At 36.7% G+C, this 21,648-nt stretch overlaps 1 protein-coding gene across 1 annotated transcript in view; it reads right to left on the bottom strand.

The window, feature by feature from the left end:
- The window catches only part of LOC117318905, a gene marked incomplete at its 5' end in the record, with an annotated part of 66,542 nt that overhangs the window by 24,524 nt on the left and 20,370 nt on the right, over positions 1–21,648 (bottom strand). The gene's annotated exons all lie outside the window — the stretch shown is intronic.

The following is a 21,648-nucleotide window of genomic DNA, read 5'->3' as shown; positions in this document are numbered from 1 at the left end:
TGAAAATATAGGAGATAAGCTTAAATGAGAATACTGCATGCTTAAACAATACATACATCAGTCCCATTCCTAAGAGAAATGCACAATTGTATCAAGTGAAAACAAACATTGAAATACAAGATTAGTTATCCAATCACAATTCCACTGAGTATAATTTCATGCCATAGCAAAGTCTTGATCTAATAAGCTCGAAATTTGTTTAAGGGTGATCAGGTTAATAAGGATTTACAGATGGACATCTATGTATAAGGGCAATAACTTTTGATAAATTATTCTAATATTTTTTTCAAGCAGGAAAACACAATTTTATATCATGTGTATGTAGGAGATCCAGACAAAAAAAATATACTATTCTAAATAAAAAGGGCAATAACATTTGTAAAAATTGTCGAATCATAATTCCTCTTGAGGAAACACAACAAAAAAATGTTAATAAAAAAACAATGCATAAATGCATACTGAATACAATGAAGTATGGTATATGCATAATGTTGCTTGCTTAAACTGGTCAAATCCAAGTAAGTGTGAATTCGAAAAATAAAATGTCTGATTCTCTTCATTCCTTTTTTGCTTTATGCGAATCATTGCCCTCAATTCGGACCACAATGCAATATCTTCAAGCTTTCCCTCACTTCAGAATGTACTGCATAATCTGTTGGAAGAAAGAGAAAATTTTAAAATATTTTTTTATATCAAAGCTTAGAATAATTGTGAAGATTTGTTTAATATAAAAATGTAGATAATTTTCCTTATATATGCACCTGATCACTTTACTGTCATTTATTACATGCATGTCTGCTTGGAAGTCTTTTTATCAAGAAAAGCTAGCCACAGGTATACAAGTTTAAAGCTACAACATAAAACTTTTAATTATAAGGATAAGTACTTTAATAAAAATCAAGCTACTCCAGAATTCTCTGACAGTTTGTTTCATCTTAAATTATGCAACTAACTATCAAAATACTCCAAAACACAGATTTTTTTTATTCAATCATTTCTTGAGAACATTTTTTTGTGAATTGATCATGATCATGACATACAACAAATTTTCAATGGATTTTATTGACTTCGTTTTTGAATGTATTTTCTTCAAATTCCATATACTATAGTAGACAATTATTAGCTCATTTACCGATATTTTTACATATGTTCCCTAAAATAGATAGATATACACATGTTGCCCGAAATGTGACGTTACTTTCGTTCTTATATTCTAACTTAAAAATGTCATTGCTATTTTTTTTGAAATTTTATGCAATATCTCTTGAAATCATCTACAAAAAATTCTGTAAATATTATCAGATGAATAAGCAAATAATTCTTTACATGTAAGTGAAATTACAATAAATTCCATTGAAAAACGAAGTCATAAAAATTAATTGGAAATTTGTCAAAATGCATGAAATATGTAGTAAAGATATTACGAATTTACCGTTACGTGACAGAAATAACAAGAGATCCCAGAGGGATCTTGGCGCCCACCATTGAATGATCTTCATAGGTTCCATGTCAGATTGATCTTTTCTCTACTTTCCCCTTCATTTTACTAATCTGTGCAAATTGAGACATCCCTCCAGTACTTTTCAAACAAGGGAATCCTAGCTATATAAGAAATTTGAGATTTAACGATAATGGCTGTTTGTTTGCCAGGTTGTTTTCAGGACAGACTGGTCCAAAAATGCAATACAAGGGACCAAGGGGAACCTACTTATGAAATTTGAGAAAGATCCATTCAGTACTTTGAGAAATAGAGATAACAAACTTCAATTGTCAAAATCCAAGATGGCGGTCTGTCGGCCATATTGTTTTCCAATTGATCTCAAAATGCAATAAGCATAACGAGGCACCAAGGGGAACCTCCATATGAAATTTGAGAAAGATCCCTTCAGTACTTTCTCAGAAATAGCGATAACAAACTTCAATTGTCAAAATCCAAGATGGCTGCCTGTCGGCCATGTTATTTTCAGATTGGTCTCAAAATGCAATATGCATAACTAGGCACCAAGGGAAACCTACATATGAAATTTGAGAAAGATCCCTTAAATACTTTCTCAGAAATAGTGATAACAAATTTCAATTGTCAAAATCCAAGATGGCTGCCTGTCGGCCATGTTATTTTCAGATTGGTCTCAAAATGCAATATGCATAACTAGGCACCAAGGGAAACTTACATATGAAATTTGAGGAAGATCCCTTAAAAACTTTCTCAGAAATAGTGATAACAAACTTCAATTGTCAAAATCCAAGATGGCTGCCTGTCGGCCATGTTGTTTTCAGATTGGTCTCAAAACGCAATATGCATAACTAAGCACCAAGGGAAACTTACATATGAAATTTGAGAAAGATCCCTTAAATCCTTTCTCAGAAATAGTGATAACAAACTTCAATTGTCAAAATCCAAGATGGCTGCCTGTCGGCCATGTTGTTTTCAGATTGGTCTCAAAATGCAATATGCATAACTAGGCACCAAGGGAAACCTACTTATGAAATTTCAGAAAGATCCATTCAGTACATTCTCAGAAATAGCGATAACAAACTTCAATTGTCAAAATCCAAGATGGCTGCCTGTCGGCCATGTTGTTTTCAGATTGGTCTCAAAACGCAATATGCATAACTAGGCACCAAGGGAAACTTACATATGAAATTTGAGAAAGATCCCTTAAATCCTTTCTCAGAAATAGTGATAACAAACTTCAATTGTCAAAATCCAAGATGGCTGCCTGTCGGCCATGTTGTTTTCAGATTGGTCTCAAAACGCAATATGCATAACTAGGCACCAAGGGAAACCTACTTATGAAATTTCAGAAAGATCCATTCAGTACATTCTCAGAAATAGCGATAACAAACTTCAATTGTCAAAATCCAAGATGGCTGCCTGTCGGCCATGTTGTTTTCGGATTGGTCTCAAAACGCAATATGCATAACTAAGCACCAAGGGAAACCTACATCTGAAATTTCAGAAAGATCCATTCAGTACTTTCTCAGAAATAGTGATAACAAACTTCAATTGTCAAAATCCAAGATGGCTGCCTGTCGGCCATGTTGTTTTCCGATTGGTCTCAAATCGCAATATGCATAACTAGGCACCAAGGGGAACCTACATATGAAATTTGAGAAAGATCCCTTCAGTACTTTCTCAGAAATAGCGATAACAAACTTCAATTGTCAAAATCCAAGATGGCTGCCTGTCGGCCATGTTGTTTTCGGATTGGTCTCAAAACGCAATATGCATAACTAGGCACCAAGGGGAACCTTCATATGAAATTTGAGAAAGATCCCTTCAGTACTTTCTCAGAAATAGCGATAACAAACTTCAATTGTCAAAATCCAAGATGGCTGCCTGTCGGCCATGTTGTTTTCCGATTGGTCTCAAAACGCAATATGCATAACTAGGCACCAAGGGGAACCTTCATATGAAATTTGAGAAAGATCCCTTCAGTACTTTCTCAGAAATAGCGATAACAAACTTCAATTGTCAAAATCCAAGATGGCTGCCTGTCGGCCATGTTGTTTTCGGATTGGTCTCAAAATGCAATATGCATAACTAGGCACCAAGGGGAACCTACATATGAAATTTGAGAAAGATCCCTTTGGTACTTTTTCAGAAATAGCGATAACAAACTTCAATTGTCAAAATCCAAGATGGCTGCCTGTCGGCCATGTTGTTTTCCGATTGGTCTCAAAACGCAATATGCATAACTAGGCACCAAGGGGAACCTACATATAAAATTTGAGAAAGATCCCTTCAGTACTTTCTGAGAAATAGCGATAACAAGAATTGTTTACGGACGGAGGGACGGACGGAGGGACGGAGGGACGGACGGACGACGGACCACGGACGCAGGGCGATTTGAATAGCCCACCATCTGATGATGGTGGGCTAAAAATGCAATATAACTACGTCGAAGTTCGTCAATAAAGAAATAAAATTCTTCTTGTTCTCAATATTTGGGTGCTATCAATCAGGATGCTTATAAAATCCCAGGCGTATGGTACCATAAATCTGTAAATTGAATACTTACGATTGAAACACACGTGGATCTAGCAGTTCTTTGTTAATTAAACTCGGGTCGTGTAAACTGTAATCGGTGATGAATTCATTATGAAAACCCTGAAACACGAAGTAATCAAGTATTAATATTAACATGTGTAGGCCCGTATTCACCTATATAATGTGAAACGATGTAGGAACGTGCAGAAGACGAAATAGATTTAAATAATAAAATTGTAAACTTACCTGGTCGCGATATCTGTGATATTTTCGGGTGAAAATGAGCATTTGTCGCCAAAATCAACAAGAAAGCTGATATTCTTTGGCCACTTACTGACAGATAGTCGATCTTCTTCAGTAAGGCAAGAAAATGAATTTCGTTTTTAGGCTATTCTATATCAAAATCGTGTTTGTTTATGTTTCTTCCGTAGATAAACATCCGGTGAAATTCAAACATGGCTATCAGACTTCCCGCTAAAATCTCGCTGTTTGTTGCATCATGGGATAAAAAAAAAGTTTTGTCGGAGATCTACTATATCGATTTCATTCTTTTATTACTTGTTTTTTTATATTCTACTTCCTTAACCTCTATTGTTCCATACTTTTGGTATTACTACTTCAGCATTTAAAGCTTGCACATTGCACAAAATGATCGCACGAAGCGAACTCGTCAAATCTCGGTAGATTCCGTAAACCGAAGTAAACAAACGAGGTCACAGCCCCGAGGTCATAGGTGAACCGACCGATGGTAATCTGACACAGGTATAAGCCTCGTCAGTACCTGTTATGTAATCCGGATGTTTTGTTTAAATGAGGGTAGGCACCTGTGATCTGATCGTAGTGAAAGGCAGTCAAGCTTGACAATATAAATTGTTATAATTAACGCCGCGGGCATAAGACTTAGTCTAAGGGGGGCAATATGTGTACATGGTGAGACAGGAGGTACACAGGTTAACTCCAATAAACAACAAGAGGCCCAAGGGCCTTAACGGTCATCTGACTCTAAATTAAAGAACATTATACTATTGTAGTATGTATTCTCTGTAGCAGGTATAGTGGCACTGTTCGCCATGATGGCCATTTTGGAATTTGGATAAACACGAAAAATAGCACTTGATCAAGACTATCGCAGATTCATTTCTGGTAAGTAAGAGCTGAATCCCACTGGTGGAATTTGAAAAAAAGTTTGAAATAGGTGTTGTTCAGGAAAACCATGATTGCGCAATCATGTTACAAAATTGGCTGCCGTGGCAGAGGCAAAAAAATAACAACACTTTGTTGGCTCTGCTTTCTTAACATCCTCACCAGTTTCCAGCTCAATTGCACCATTGGAACTGGAGAAAAAGTTTTAAATGTGTTTTTCGAGATGGTTGCCATGGCGGCCATCTTGGATTACTGACTGACCTGAAAAATAACAACTCTTGGTCAGGACCATCTCAGGATCATTTTTGGTAAGTAAGAACTGAATCCTATTGGCCGAATTTGAGAAGAAGTTTCAAATAGGTGTAGTTCAGAAGAACCATGATTGCGCAATCATGTTACAAAATGGCCGAAGTGGCTGCCATGTCAAAGTTTTTACGAAGCCAAAAAATAACAACACTTTGTTGACTCTCCCTCCTTAACATCCTCACCAACTTCCAGCTCAATGGCACCAGTGGAACTGGAGAAGAAGTTTAAAATGTGTTTTTCAAGATGGTTGCCATGGCGGCCATCTTGGATTTCTGACTGACCTGAAAAATAACAACACTTGGTCAGGACCATCTCAGGATCATTTTTGGTAAGTAAGAACTGAATCCCACTGGTGGAATTTGAGAAGTTTCAAATAGGTGTTGTTCAGAAGAACCATGATTGCGCAATCATGTTACAAAATGGCCGACGTGGCTGCCATGTCAAAGTTTTTACGAAGCCGAAAAATAACAACACTTTGTTGACTCTCCCTCCTTAACATCCTCAACAATTTCCAACTCAATGGCACCAGTGGAACTGGAGAAGAAGTTTAAAATGTGTTTTTCAAGATGGTTGCCATGGCGGCCATCTTGGATTTCTGACTGACCTGAAAAATAACAACACTTGGTCAGGACCATCTCAGGATCATTTTTGGTAAGTAAGAACTGAATCCTATTGGCCGAATTTGAGAAGTTTCAAATAGGTGTTGTTCAGAAGAACCATGATTGCGCAATCATGTTACAAAATGGCCGACGTGGCTGCCATGTCAAAGTTTTTACGAAGCCGAAAAATAACAACACTTTGTTGACTCTCCCTCCTTAACATCCTCAACAATTTCCAACTCAATGGCACCAGTGGAACTGGAGAAGAAGTTTAAAATGTGTTTTTCAAGATGGTTGCCATGGCGGCCATCTTGAATATCTGACCGACCTGAAAAATAACAACACTTGGTCGGGATCATCTCAGGATCATTTCAGGCAAGTTTCAGCTCAATAGCACTAGTGGAACTTGAGAAGAAGTTTCAAATGTGTTTTCAAAATGGCGGCTGTGGCGGCCATCTTGGATTTCAGACTGACCCAAAAAATAACAACACTTGGTCGGGACCATCCAAGCATCATTTCAGGCAAGTTTCAGCTCAATCCCACTGGTGGAACTTGAGAAGAAGTTTGAAATGTGAAAAGTTTACGCACGGCGGACGGCGAACGGCGGACGGCGCACGACGACGGACGAAACATGATGACTATAGGTCATCCTGACCCTTCGGGTCAGATGACCTAATAAAGCTAGGTATGATTTGCCATTACAGTCGACTGTCGCTTATATTAATTAACACCACGGGTGAAATTAACTTTCGGTACAACGTTAAGCATATATCCTGATCGCTTTGTTAGCTTAACACACAGGTTTCAAGATTTAGTTTAAAACAGTTGAAATATTTTTGATCGATCTTGGTGTTGCAGTTATTCAAGCCGTCTACTATATCAATTAAAATATTTATGATAGATCTTGGTATTGATCTTGATTTTTGTATACAATAGAGTATTTTATTTGTACACACAACACTCCTCCGAGATCATTCTACAACAGATTAGAGTACAGCTACATTGTGTCGTTGTCCGAATTATCGTACGATCTTGCTAAATAAATATCAGACAAATTAAAGTTTTCTTTTTGTGTTCACTTTCACCATTTCAATGAATGCGATGTAATTCTGATTTAAATACCGGAATATTGTTCCTTGATCATGCCTGTTTGTTGCAGTCAAGCCATATCGAGATCGAGATCATCACAGCGCTTGACTTCAATATACGTTTTACAAAGAAGCGTCCGAGTGACTATATCAGTATTACACATGTTTATATGAGTATATCGGTGAATGTTTTGACAGAACAGGACGTGATTTCGGGTGCAATTATCAGATGTAATCTTAAAACCACGTATATCCAGCAAGTATATGATATGCAGACAAAGAGCAGGTGATTTTAATTTCATTTGAATGAATTAAAAGCGTATTACAGGCACGGGCACATGTGTGTTCGTAGAGTGATCCCCGATCTGGTAGAGGTTAACGTTTGGATAAACGAAATGTTTTAAACTCCGTTAAAGAGTTTATAATTAAAGCCAAAATACTGTAACTTCAAAGAACGATCTGGAACAAAATTTTTATAGAGCTAAGTTTTGACGTTCGTCACATGAACGTATAGTAACATTCATCAATGTGAAGTTTATTACTTCTGAGATGCATATGGAAATACAAACGAAAAGTGACAAAGAAATCACCGTTAAAATGTGTGAACCTTACTAACAAAGTACATTGAAGTGAAATACTTATGATAATAATTGTTGAATTTTAATTATTTTTAGATAAATTTCTGTGGTACTGATCAAAGTATGAAAAGTATTTTTTAGAACATAAAAAAGACAAAAAAAAAAAAAAAACGAGATCAAAAACATTTGATATTACCAAATGATAATTTTCTGTATCTTATTTGATAGATATTTGTTGTGGTTAATCCTGGGTATTATTTTTTTAGTCTTAGATTTGTAGTCGACTGAAAAAGTCAGATTTAATTTTGAAAATATTAATATGCTATAACCCCTCGCAATGTCTGAAAATATTCTAAGTCCATAATAAGTACAAAACAAGAGATCCCAGAGGGATCTTGGCGCCCACCATTGAATGATCTTTATAGGTTCCATGTCAGATTGATCTTTTCTCTACTTTTCCCTTCCTCTAAGTCTTATATTACTAATCTGTGTTAATTCAGAAACAGCCCTCTAGTACTTTTCAAACAAGGGGAACCTATATATAAAATTTAAGATTTAGCGATAATGGCTGTCTGTCGGCCATGTTGTTTTCCGATTGGTCCCAAAATGCAATACCAGGGACCATGGGGAACCTACATATGAAATTTGAGAAAAATCCCTTCAGTACCTTCTGTACAATAGCGATAACAAACTTCAATTTTCAAAATACAAGATGGCTGCCTGTCAGCCAGGTTGTTTTCTGACTGGTCTCAAAATCCAATATGCATAACTAGGCACAGAGGGCAACCTACAAATGAAATTCAGAAAGATCCTTTCAGCAATTTCTGATAAATAGCGATAACAATCTTCAATTGTCAAAATCCAAGATGGCTGCCTGTCGGCCATGTTGTTTTTCGATTGGTCTCAAAATGCAATATGCATAACTACGCACTGAGGGAAACCTACATATGAAATTTGAGAAAGATCCATTCAGTACTTTCTCAGAAATAGCGATAACAAACTTCAATTGTCAAAATCCAAGATGGCTGCCTGTCGGCCATGTTGTTTTCAGATTGGTCTCAAAATGCAATATGCATAACTAGGCACCGAGGGAAACCTACATATGAAATTTCAGAAAGATCCCTTCATTAGTTTCTGAGAAATAGCGATAACAAACTTCAATTGTCAAAATCCAAGATGGCTGCCTGTCGGCCATGTTGTTTTCCAATTGGTCTCAAAATGCAATATGCATAACTAGGCACCAAGAGGAACCTTTATATGAAATTTGAGAAAGATCCCTTCAGTGCTTTCTCAGAAATAGCGATAACAAACTTCAATTGTCAAAATCCAAGATGGCTGCCTGTCGGCCATGTTGTTTTCAGATTGGTCTCAAAATGCAATATGCATAACTAAGCACCAAGGGGAACCTACATATGAAATTTCAGAAAGATCCCCTCAATAGTTTCTGAGAAATAGCGATAACAAACTTCAATTGTCAAAATCCAAGATGGCTGCCTGTCGGCCATGTTATTTTCAGATTGGTCTCAAAATGCAATATGCATAACTAGGCACCAAGGGGAACCTACATATGAAATTTCAGAAAGATCCCCTCAATAGTTTCTGAGAAATAGCGATAACAAACTTCAATTGTCAAAATCCAAGATGGCTGCCTGTCGGCCATGTTGTTTTCAGATTGGTCTCAAAATGCAATATGCATAACTAGGCACCAAGGGGAACCTACATATGAAATTTAAGAAAGATCCCCTCAATAGTTTCTGAGAAATAGCGATAACAAACTTCAATTGTCAAAATCCAAGATGGCTGCCTGTCGGCCATGTTGTTTTAAGATTGGTCTCAAAATGCAATATGCATAACTAGGCACCAAGGGGAACCTAAATATGAAATTTGAGAAAGATCCCTTCAGTAATTTCTGAGAAATAGCGATAACAAGAATTGTTTACGGACGGAGGGACGGACGGACGGACGGACGGATGGAGGGACGGACGGACGGACGGACCACGGACCACGGACGCAGGGCGATTTGAATAGCCCACCATCTGATGATGGTGGGCTAAAAAGCACAATGGCATTAGTCCCAAAAAAGTAGGAAAAAAGTACATCCATATTTTCACAATCTTTCAAAAAAATTCTAAGTCAGATTTTAGCACAAAAAAAGTACTCTGAAAAATTTCAGAGTCCAAATAAAGTACAGAAAAATTACCCTGAAAAATTAAAAGTACTCTGAAAAATTTCAAAGTCCAAAAAAAGTACAGAAAAAGTACCCTGAAAAGTTTCTAAGTCCAGAAAAGTACAAAAAAAGTACTCTGAGAAATTTCAGAGTCCAAATTTAGTACAGAAAAAGTACTCTGAAAAATTTCTAAGTCCAGAAAAGTACAAAAAATGTATACTTTTTTGGTACTTTTTCAAAAAAGTAGGAAAAAGTGTATACTTAAAGTAGCATAAAAGTATACTTTAGTGTGCTTTATTTCGGTATGGGTGGTTAATGAGAAATAGACGTTAAAAGATTTTAACATATTTGACACCTGTGACCTTGAATGAAGGTTAGGGTCATTCATTTGAACAATCTTGATAGCTTTTCAACCAAACATGCTACATACCCAATATCAGACGGACAATTAATGGACAATGGACGACGACAGATGACGAAAAAAAAATGCCATTATAATAGGTCCATTAAGACTACTTAATTAAACATGTCACAATATCCAAAGGCAATCAAAGGGCCAAAGGCCCGGAGAAACGTCAGGATCTGAGGTCATAAAATAAAAAATTTAAAATTGAATTTATAGTTATACAGCTACATTTGTATTCGATGAAATGTCTTAATCTGGTTATTCCTATTATATATATATATTAAAGAAAACATGTATGATTAACATATTTATCTGCTGAAAATTTTCCAATAGCTGAGTATAGTTCTTTCTCTGACCTAATTATTTAATGTTTGTGGAAGATTATTGATATACATGTACTTCTGAATCAGTAAAGCTGCTTGTAAACTTGAAAAAAAACAAAATCAACTGAAGGACGGTTTATTAACAGTTACATGTACTGTACAACCAGAGATATAATCCAAGATGTACACACCCTAAGTTTTTTTATCTATACCATAAGATGTTAATTAGGCCTAGCAAACACCTATTGTATTACCCCTAGTAACATCGAAAATGCATATTTCACCTCCGATATAAAACTACGATCACGCTGTCCGACGAGACATATATAGGCCTACAGTTTTGACAAACAAAATGCTAGTACTGTGGTACATCAGTCACGGATCATAATCGTTAGATTCTTTTCAAATAAACAAATAATAATCTAATTTAACAAAATCCTCATGAAAAACGACATTGTAGTTTGTTACAACTTGCCATCAATTCCTGTTGACATTTCTTGCGTATTCTAGCGACATACAAATAAATATGAAACTACGAACGGTCGCTGGTTTAATTACATTAGACATAACCGCCATTTTGGCTGATGATCACGTGATTAGTCACGTGACAGCTGAAGTTATCCCTGTTTCGCTGCAGAACTATTTATAGATTTGTAAACATTTGACTACGTAAACACGGTTGGTTTTAGGCTTATATGAAATGTTCATGCATATGAACTCAGGATGAACATATGAGTCTAAGACATGTGGATAGTTTCTCTGTGGACGCATGTAAATTTCCACGACGATCAAACTGAATTTTTTTACTTTCGTTTTCAAGGCAGGATTGAGACAGAACTACATAATTCTACGCCAACAAAATTGCATATACTGATAAAGGAAAATGTTTATATCTATAGTCTAAAATGGTTTAGAACACCGAAAATTCATATTTCATTTTAAGTAATTGCAGTAAACACGGGAACCATCGGTTAAATCGTGTCAATAATTGCTGTGTTAAAATAGGAACTATATGTGGCTGCGGATGAATATCATTTGTATTACAGAAAAGAGAAGTTGTTAGCCGGAAACAAATGTGTGATTAACAACATTTACCCACGACTATAACGGCAGGTGCCAAAGGCATCCTGACGTTAATAACACTATAAAGGGTCATAACTCTAGTTATCATTGAAATGGCCCGATTACTAAATTGGAAAAGTTAACATACGATACATGACAAAAGGCCATTGCAATTGGTCACCAGTAGCTTTTGGCTCTGTTGACCTAAGAAGAGGCTCAATGGCCTTAACGGTCATCCGACTTTCTTTGAAGTTTGCAAGTTTGCTTTAAATACCAGAGGTTCAATGGGCCGAAATGCTCATCTGATCTAGGTCAGTTCTGCAGATATTAACTAAAAGCTAATAATCGCTTTATTCAAATATCAGAGTATGCTAGGTTGACTATAGTATTGGCTTAATATTAAGTTTCAGAATCTCTTGGATACATCATTGTTTAAATACTTTAGCCTTTTTGACCAGTGTGACCTTGAACGTAGGTCAAGTTCATTCATTTCCACAAACTTATAAGTATGTCATCCAAGCATGCTAGAGGCCTAATACTATGTCTCTGGGGTTCATAGTTAAATTAGAGGAAGTCATTGAATAATTTTAGCCTATTCGACCCCTGTGACCTTGAATGTAGGCAAGGTAATTGACCTGTACAAACCAGGTAGCCTTTCACTCTAGCATGATACAGACCTAATATCAACTCCCTTGGCCTCGTTGTTATTGAGAAGAAGCTGTTTAAAGATTTTAGCATGTTTGACCCTTTGAGTTATCCTAATATTCAAATTTAGTGAGTTGTTATTTTTGGTACAAATTTTGGTCAATACTTGTCAACATTATACAATCATTATAACTCTGCTTTGTCGCTTATTAGTTTAGTGTTAAGACTGATCAATAAATGTACATGCATTTGTAATGTTTCGTTCTGTCACTCGTAGTTTCCTGTATTTTTGTCAATATACAGTCACGATAAAGTTTCTTTTGCTTAGTCAACTCAATGACAATATAATGTACCTGTCATGTTCGCAAACGGAAAACGATAAAACGGAATTCAACCAAATAACAATTTATTAACGTAGCATCAAATAACCGTTTAAATTTAACACAGATTACATTTAAAACCTAACAAACATTACGTTATATTGGACACATTATATACTGTTTGATAGGCCTATATGTTTTACCGATAACGACACCGTTTCCATTAGCGCAGGAAGTTGAGTTGCACATGTGTGTATAAAATGTTACTGTTACTGAGTTGGTGTGTTATCCGAGTTAATAAAGACAACGGTGAACGTTTATACAGACATACTCTGAACACCTCTGCATTAATTACGCTATTGTTTCGGTCATTTAAAGATTTAACAGGCAGCAGTGTTTGTTTCATTTCTACATTTGTACAAACAGCAGTCGACTACTGATGTATCAACTTAATTGGTTCCGCTTGAACGAGCGGGTGGATGTGTTGTGAACTTTTAGTAGTGTGTATTATTATCGGCAACCCCTTTGGGAAATTACCTGATGTAACGTAAATATTCGTGTATAGTACACATTTTTTTCAAAATTTGAAAAGTGAAAAAATCCACTGCGCACTACAATTAATGTATACACAAGTATATGCTTTTGCCAGTTAGATGCATGAATGTGATCTGAAATTTATGATAGTTTCCTTCAACAGCAGGATTATGATTTTACAATACTTAAATTAAGCATTTATGTTTATGTATTTCGGGACATCTGACAGAGCGGACAAACACACAACATGGCGGTCTCAGCATGTGCTTTTATTACCCATCATGCAATTACATATTACACCCGTTATACTAATATCTGACTCAGTGATGGACATTCTAGGAACGTCAAATAGCAACAAGATCTACATTAACTGATCTAAACCAATACATATGCCAATACATTACACATTTAGTAAGTAAATAGTTAACAAATAAACAAATAAATAGTTATTTGGATTTTTAATTCCTTGATATTGTGTATTTAGAAGCAATTAAGTGGATTTATCCAAGTAGATCGTGAGTCAAACATCTGCCGTACACATTTGAGCACGTTGCCGTATTCAGGTCCAAAACGATGTATACTATCTCATCAATTAACATCAAACAAAACTTGAAATGATATATCAGTAGTTAGTTATTTCATACTTCTAAATAAATCACCTTATAAATCCAGAGCGTTGCCAGAAAGTGATAACGTCCAACTTGTTTATTTACAGAAGCTGTAATACGGCCAGGTTAACACTAATGCCTTGATGCCGTGCGACAGTCTCTGACCAACTGGCCATAAAAATTACGATCTGACTGAGAAAACGACTCTAATTTTTCGTCTGCACTGTAAAATTTATCCATTCCACAAGTTTATTTCATTTATTTAAAAGCTGTGACCAGCACAATGACAGCAGAATTGTTTTCGTATTCAAAATGGCGGCCAGTGTTACATTACGTAGCCAATTACTGTACTCAGCTTACGTACCAGTCAATCTTGTTATAATCTGACTTAATTATAAGCTTTGTATATATCGTGTATAGATACCATAAAAGATCAAACTTAAGTGAAAACCACTAGGTAATTGAGGGTAGGAATGATATTTTGTTTGTACAATGATCGTAGACGGGACCACTTCAATTTGCAAGCTGACGAGGCCCATTGTGGTATAATGTAAACAACCTGTCAATATTCTGACTGGTGATTCCAATGAAATGCGGTAAATTAGCTTTGATAATGTACAGATTTCTATCATCTTATGCTGTAGAATTCAGCTTCCGCTTAGTTGAACATTAGGTTTTTTTTTCAATCTTTTTTTTTTTTTTTAAATGAAACTCAACAAGAGGCCCAGGGGCCTTAACGGTCATCTGACTCTCAATTAAACCCATTATTTTATTGTAGACCGACCCAATAAATAACAAAAACACTTGGTCTTGACCATCTAAGGATAATTTCTGGTAAGTTAGAGCTGAATCCCACTGGTGGAATTTGAGAAGTTTGAAATAGGCATTGTTCAGGAAAACCATGATTGCACAATCATGTTACAAAATGGCTGCCATGGCTGCCAAGTCAATGATTTTACGAGGCAGAAAAATAACAACACTTTGTTGGCCCTCCTTCCTTAACATCCTCACCAATTTTGAGCTCAATGGCACCACTGGAACTGGAGAAGAAGCTTAAAATGTGTTTTTTTAAGATGGCGGCCATCGCGGTCGTCTTGGATTTTAGACAAATCCAAAAAATAACAACACTTGGTCAGGATCCTCTCAGGAACATTTCTGAAAAGTTTCAGCTCAATAGCACTGGTGGAACTCGAGAAGACGTTTAAAATGTGTTTTTCAAGATGGCGGCAATGGCGGCCATCTTGGATTTTGGGTCGGCCCGAAAAATAACAACACTCGGTGGGGATCATGTCAGGATCATTTCTAGTAAGTTTCAGCCCAACAGCACTGGTGGAACTTGAAAAAAAGTTTTAAATGTTTTTTTCAAGATGGCGGCTATGGCGGCCATCTTGGATTTCGGACTGATAAAAGAAATAACAATACTTGGTCGAGATCATCTCAGGATCATTTCAGGCAAGTTTCAGCTCAATAACACTGGTGGAACTTAACAATTTAAAATGTGTTTTTCCAGATGGCGGCTATGGCAGCCATTTTTGACTTCGGATTGACCCCCAAAATAACAACACTTGGTCGGGATCATATCAGGATCATTTAAGGCAAGTTTCAGCTCAATAGCAATGGTGGAACATGAGAAGAAGTTTAAAATGTGTTTTCAAAATGGCGGCTATGGCGACCATCTTGAATTTCAGACCGACCTGAAAAATAACAACACTTGGTCGGGACTATCTCAGGAAGGTTCAGCTTAATCCCACAGATGGAACTTGAGAAGAAGATTGAAATGTGAAAAATTTATGGACAGCGGACGACGACGGACGAAGCACAATGGCTATAGGTCATCCTGACCCTTCGGGTCAGATGACCTAAAACGTACCTGCATACTAGCTATACGCGGATATTTACGGTAATTATATAAAGTAGTACTTTTTATCACCCAGAGTTGTTGTTATAAGATTCCACAGACAATTTGTTTAATTAATTCATTAAACACTTATAATAGGATGTAATAAACGGTAGGTTTGTAGTGTCGATACCTTAGTATTGCAAACGGAAATTTGATGTTGAAACAAGAGGCCCATGGGGCCTGTATCGCTCACCTGGTTGGATTAGACCAAATGTTAAATCGTAGTTTCCTGTATTTTTGTCAATATACAGTCACGATAAAGTTTCTTTTGCTTAGTCAACTCAATGACAATATAATGTACCTGTCATGTTCGCAAACGGAAAACGATAAAACGGAATTCAACCAAATAACAATTTATTAACGTAGCATCAAATAACCGTTTAAATTTAACACAGATTACATTTAAAACCTAACAAACATTACGTTATATTGGACACATTATATACTGTTTGATAGGCCTATATGTTTTACCGATAACGACACCGTTTCCATTAGCGCAGGAAGTTGAGTTGCACATGTGTGTATAAAATGTTACTGTTACTGAGTTGGTGTGTTATCCGAGTTAATAAAGACAACGGTGAACGTTTATACAGACATACTCTGAACACCTCTGCATTAATTACGCTATTGTTTCGGTCATTTAAAGATTTAACAGGCAGCAGTGTTTGTTTCATTTCTACATTTGTACAAACAGCAGTCGACTACTGATGTATCAACTTAATTGGTTCCGCTTGAACGAGCGGGTGGATGTGTTGTGAACTTTTAGTAGTGTGTATTATTATCGGCAACCCCTTTGGGAAATTACCTGATGTAACGTAAATATTCGTGTATAGTACACATTTTTTTCAAAATTTGAAAAGTGAAAAAATCCACTGCGCACTACAATTAATGTATACACAAGTATATGCTTTTGCCAGTTAGATGCATGAATGTGATCTGAAATTTATGATAGTTTCCTTCAACAGCAGGATTATGATTTTACAATACTTAAATTAAGCATTTATGTTTATGTATTTCGGGACATCTGACAGAGCGGACAAACACACAACATGGCGGTCTCAGCATGTGCTTTTATTACCCTTCATGCAATTACATATTACATCCGTCATACAAATATAAGTAATGGACATTCTAGGAACGTCAAATAGCGACAAGATCTACATTAACTGATCTAAACCAACACATATGCCAATACATTACACATTTAGTAAGTAAATAGTTAACAAATAAACAAATAAATAGTTATTTGGATTTTTAATTCCTTGATATTGTGTATTTAGAAGCAATTAAGTGGATTTATCCAAGTAGATCGTGAGTCAAACATCTGCCGTACACATTTGAGCACGTTGCCGTATTCAGGTCCAAAACGATGTATACTATCTCATCAATTAACATCAAACAAAACTTGAAATGATATATCAGTAGTTAGTTATTTCATACTTCTAAATAAATCACCTTATAAATCCAGAGCGTTGCCAGAAAGTGATAACGTCCAACTTGTTTATTTACAGAAGCTGTAATACGGCCAGGTTAACACTAATGCCTTGATGCCGTGCGACAGTCTCTGACCAACTGGCCATAAAAATTACGATCTGACTGAGAAAACGACTCTAATTTTTCGTCTGCACTGTAAAATTTATCCATTCCACAAGTTTATTTCATTTATTTAAAAGCTGTGACCAGCACAATGACAGCAGAATTGTTTTCGTATTCAAAATGGCGGCCAGTGTTACATTACGTAGCCAATTACTGTACTCAGCTTACGTACCAGTCAATCTTGTTATAATCTGACTTAATTATAAGCTTTGTATATATCGTGTATAGATACCATAAAAGATCAAACTTAAGTGAAAACCACTAGGTAATTGAGGGTAGGAATGATATTTTGTTTGTACAATGATCGTAGACGGGACCACTTCAATTTGCAAGCTGACGAGGCCCATTGTGGTATAATGTAAACAACCTGTCAATATTCTGACTGGTGATTCCAATGAAATGCGGTAAATTAGCTTTGATAATGTACAGATTTCTATCATCTTATGCTGTAGAATTCAGCTTCCGCTTAGTTGAACATTAGGTTTTTTTTTTCAATCTTTTTTTTTTTTTTTAAATGAAACTCAACAAGAGGCCCAGGGGCCTTAACGGTCATCTGACTCTCAATTAAACCCATTATTTTATTGTAGACCGACCCAATAAATAACAAAAACACTTGGTCTTGACCATCTAAGGATAATTTCTGGTAAGTTAGAGCTGAATCCCACTGGTGGAATTTGAGAAGTTTGAAATAGGCATTGTTCAGGAAAACCATGATTGCACAATCATGTTACAAAATGGCTGCCATGGCTGCCAAGTCAATGATTTTACGAGGCAGAAAAATAACAACACTTTGTTGGCCCTCCTTCCTTAACATCCTCACCAATTTTGAGCTCAATGGCACCACTGGAACTGGAGAAGAAGCTTAAAATGTGTTTTTTTAAGATGGCGGCCATCGCGGTCCGTCTTTGATTTTAGACAAATCCAAAAAATAACAACACTTGGTCAGGATCCTCTCAGGAACATTTCTGAAAAGTTTCAGCTTCAATAGCACTGGTGGAACTCGAGAAGACGTTTAAAATGTGTTTTCAAGATGGCGGCAATGGCGGCCATCTTGGATTTTGGGTCGGCCCGAAAAATAACAACACTCGGTGGGGATCATGTCAGGATCATTTCTAGTAAGTTTCAGCCCAACAGCACTGGTGGAACTTGAAAAAAAGTTTTAAATGTTTTTTTCAAGATGGCGGCTATGGCGGCCATCTTGGATTTCGGACTGATAAAAGAAATAACAATACTTGGTCGAGATCATCTCAGGATCATTTCAGGCAAGTTTCAGCTCAATAACACTGGTGGAACTTAACAATTTAAAATGTGTTTTTCCAGATGGCGGCTATGGCAGCCATTTTTGACTTCGGATTGACCCCCAAAATAACAACACTTGGTCGGGATCATATCAGGATCATTTAAGGCAAGTTTCAGCTCAATAGCAATGGTGGAACATGAGAAGAAGTTTAAAATGTGTTTTCAAAATGGCGGCTATGGCGACCATCTTGAATTTCAGATCGACCTGAAAAATAACAACACTTGGTCGGGACTATCTCAGGAAGGTTCAGCTTAATCCCACAGATGGAACTTGAGAAGAAGATTGAAATGTGAAAAATTTATGGACAGCGGACGACGACGGACGAAGCACAATGGCTATAGGTCATCCTGACCCTTCGGGTCAGATGACCTAAAACGTACCTGCATACTAGCTATACGCGGATATTTACGGTAATTATATAAAGTAGTACTTTTTATCACCCAGAGTTGTTGTTATAAGATTCCACAGACAATTTGTTTAATTAATTCATTAAACACTTATAATAGGATGTAATAAACGGTAGGTTTGTAGTGTCGATACCTTAGTATTGCAAACGGAAATTTGATGTTGAAACAAGAGGCCCATGGGGCCTGTATCGCTCACCTGGTTGGATTAGACCAAATGTTAAAATAATGTTCAATTCGTTTTATTTGTAAATCTCAACAATGCTATATATGGTTATAGTGAGTGATCCAAACTGCTTTAAAGAAATAATGAAGTGCAGACTCTCTAAGGGTCTGAAATACCTCAAGAATTGAGAGTTTTTAGGACATGCATTCATCACTTTATGACTAGTAGAGATTTAGATGAATTACATTTATTTCCCCTATGGGGCCCCGCCCCTTTGGTCCCTTGGGGGTCAGAGTCACCATTTATGCAAAATCTGTTTCCCTTTCCCCATGGATGTTTCTGACTAAATTGGGTCCAAATCCATTCATAACTTTATGACTAGTAGCGATTTAAAGGAATTACCTCTATTTCCCCTATTGGGCCCTGCCCCTTTGGCCCTTTGGGGGTCAGAGTCACCATTTAAGCAAAATCTGATCCCCTTCTGCCAAGGATGTTTCTGACCAAATTTGGTAACAATTTTAAGAGGCCCATGGGCCTTAACGGTCGCCTGATTTTTGAAATATTTCAGTAAATTTGAATGAAAGAATGAATTTCAAAACAAATAAAACAAATGTTAGTCAAAAATGTGATTTCCCTTTAACTATAGTAAAGTTTATCCCCTCCCATGGGGCAAACGCGAGACCCCAGGGCTAGGAAATTCACAATTATGGTAAAGCACCTTAGGATCCTTCGATCTGTGAAGAGTATTTAATTCTACCTTATTTGGGTTGGAAGAAGAAGATTTTTAAAATTTTAATTAATTTGACCCTTTTTGGCCGCGCCCATCAGCCCCTGGGGGTCAGTCAGGGCCAACATGTACATACCATCAAACTGTCTTCCCATGCTGATAATTTGAACCAAGTTAGAATGAATTCCAATACAAATCCAACAAATAATAGTCAAAAATGTGATTTCCCTATATAAACTATAGTAAAGTTTACCACCTCCCCAGGGGAAAACGTGAGACCCCAGGGTCATGAAATTCACAAATTTGGTAAAGCACCTTAAGACCCTTTCATCTATGAAGAGTGTTTGATTCCACCATATCTGAGAGTAGAGAAGAAGATTTTTGAATTTTTTGTCAATTTGACCCTTTTTGGCCCCGCCCACCAGCCCCTGGGGGTCAACTAGGGCCAACATGTACATACCATCAAAGTGTCATCCCATGCTGATAATTTGATAAAAGTTAGAATGAATTCCAATCGAATCCAACAAATAAAAGTCAAAAATGTGATTTCCCTATATAAACTATAGTAAAGTTTACCACCTCCCCAGGGGAAAACGTGAGACCCCAGGGTCATGAAATTCACAATTTCGGTAAAGAACCTTAAGACCCTTCCATCTATGAAGAGTATTTGATTCTACCATATCTGAGAGTAGAGAAGAAGATTTTTGATTTTTTTGTCAATTTGACCCTTTTTGGCCCAAACCAACAGCCCCTGGGTGTCAACTAGGGCCAACATGTACATACCATCAAAGTGTCATCCCATGCCGATAATTTGATACAAGTTAGAATGAATTCCAATACAAATCCAACAAATAATAGTCAAAAATGTGATTTCCCTATATAAACTATAGTTAAGTTTACCCCCTCCCCAGGGGCAAACGTGAGACCCCAGGGTCATGAAATTCACAATTTTGGTAAAGCACCTTAAGACCCTTTCATCTATCAAGAGTGTTTGATTCCACCTTATCTGACCCTTTTTGGCCCCGCCACTCAGGCCCCTGGGGGGTGGGGACCATATAATTCACAATTTTGGTTCACCCTCAGCCATGGAAGCTTCCTGTAAAATGTCATTGAATTTAATTCAGTAGTTTTTAAGAAGAAGTTGAAAATGTAAGTTGTTTATGACGCACGATGCACGACGCACGACGCCGGACAAAAGGCGATTGCAATAGGTCAACTGAGACTTTGTCTCAGGTGACCTAAAAATCCAATCAGAGCTTTTTGACTAGTTGCCATTTGAAGCAAATGTTGACGGATGGATGGACGACAGACGGACGAACGGACGACGGACGCTGCGCCATGACACAAGCTCACCGAACCTTCGGTCCAGGTGAGCTGAAAATGTCGGCGTTTACTACCGATTGTTGTTAGACTCAAGAACGATACTTCCAGTTATTCCATCATTTCAAGAAGTATTTTTATTGTCCCATCGCATTATCCGAATTTTTTTAGTTTTACAAATTCGACTTTTTTCATTAGGATAAAGAGACAATTAGACCAGGACAAACAAAGTACTTCGAGTTAAGCAAAACTACTGAACTAAATTCAATGAAATTTTACAGGATACTTCCAGTTATTCCATCATTTCAAGAAGTATTTTTATTGTCCCATCGCATTATCCGAATTTTTTTAGTTTTACAAATTCGACTTTTTTCATTAGGATAAAGAGACAATTAGACCGGGACAAACGAAGTACTTCGAGTTAAGCATGGTATTCGAGTTTTTCGAGTTCGAGCTGATGAATTT

Source organism: Pecten maximus, unplaced genomic scaffold (assembly GCF_902652985.1).
Source record: "Pecten maximus unplaced genomic scaffold, xPecMax1.1, whole genome shotgun sequence".
NCBI lineage: Eukaryota > Metazoa > Mollusca > Bivalvia > Pectinida > Pectinidae > Pecten > Pecten maximus.
This window is presented reverse-complemented; position numbering and strand designations above follow the sequence as displayed.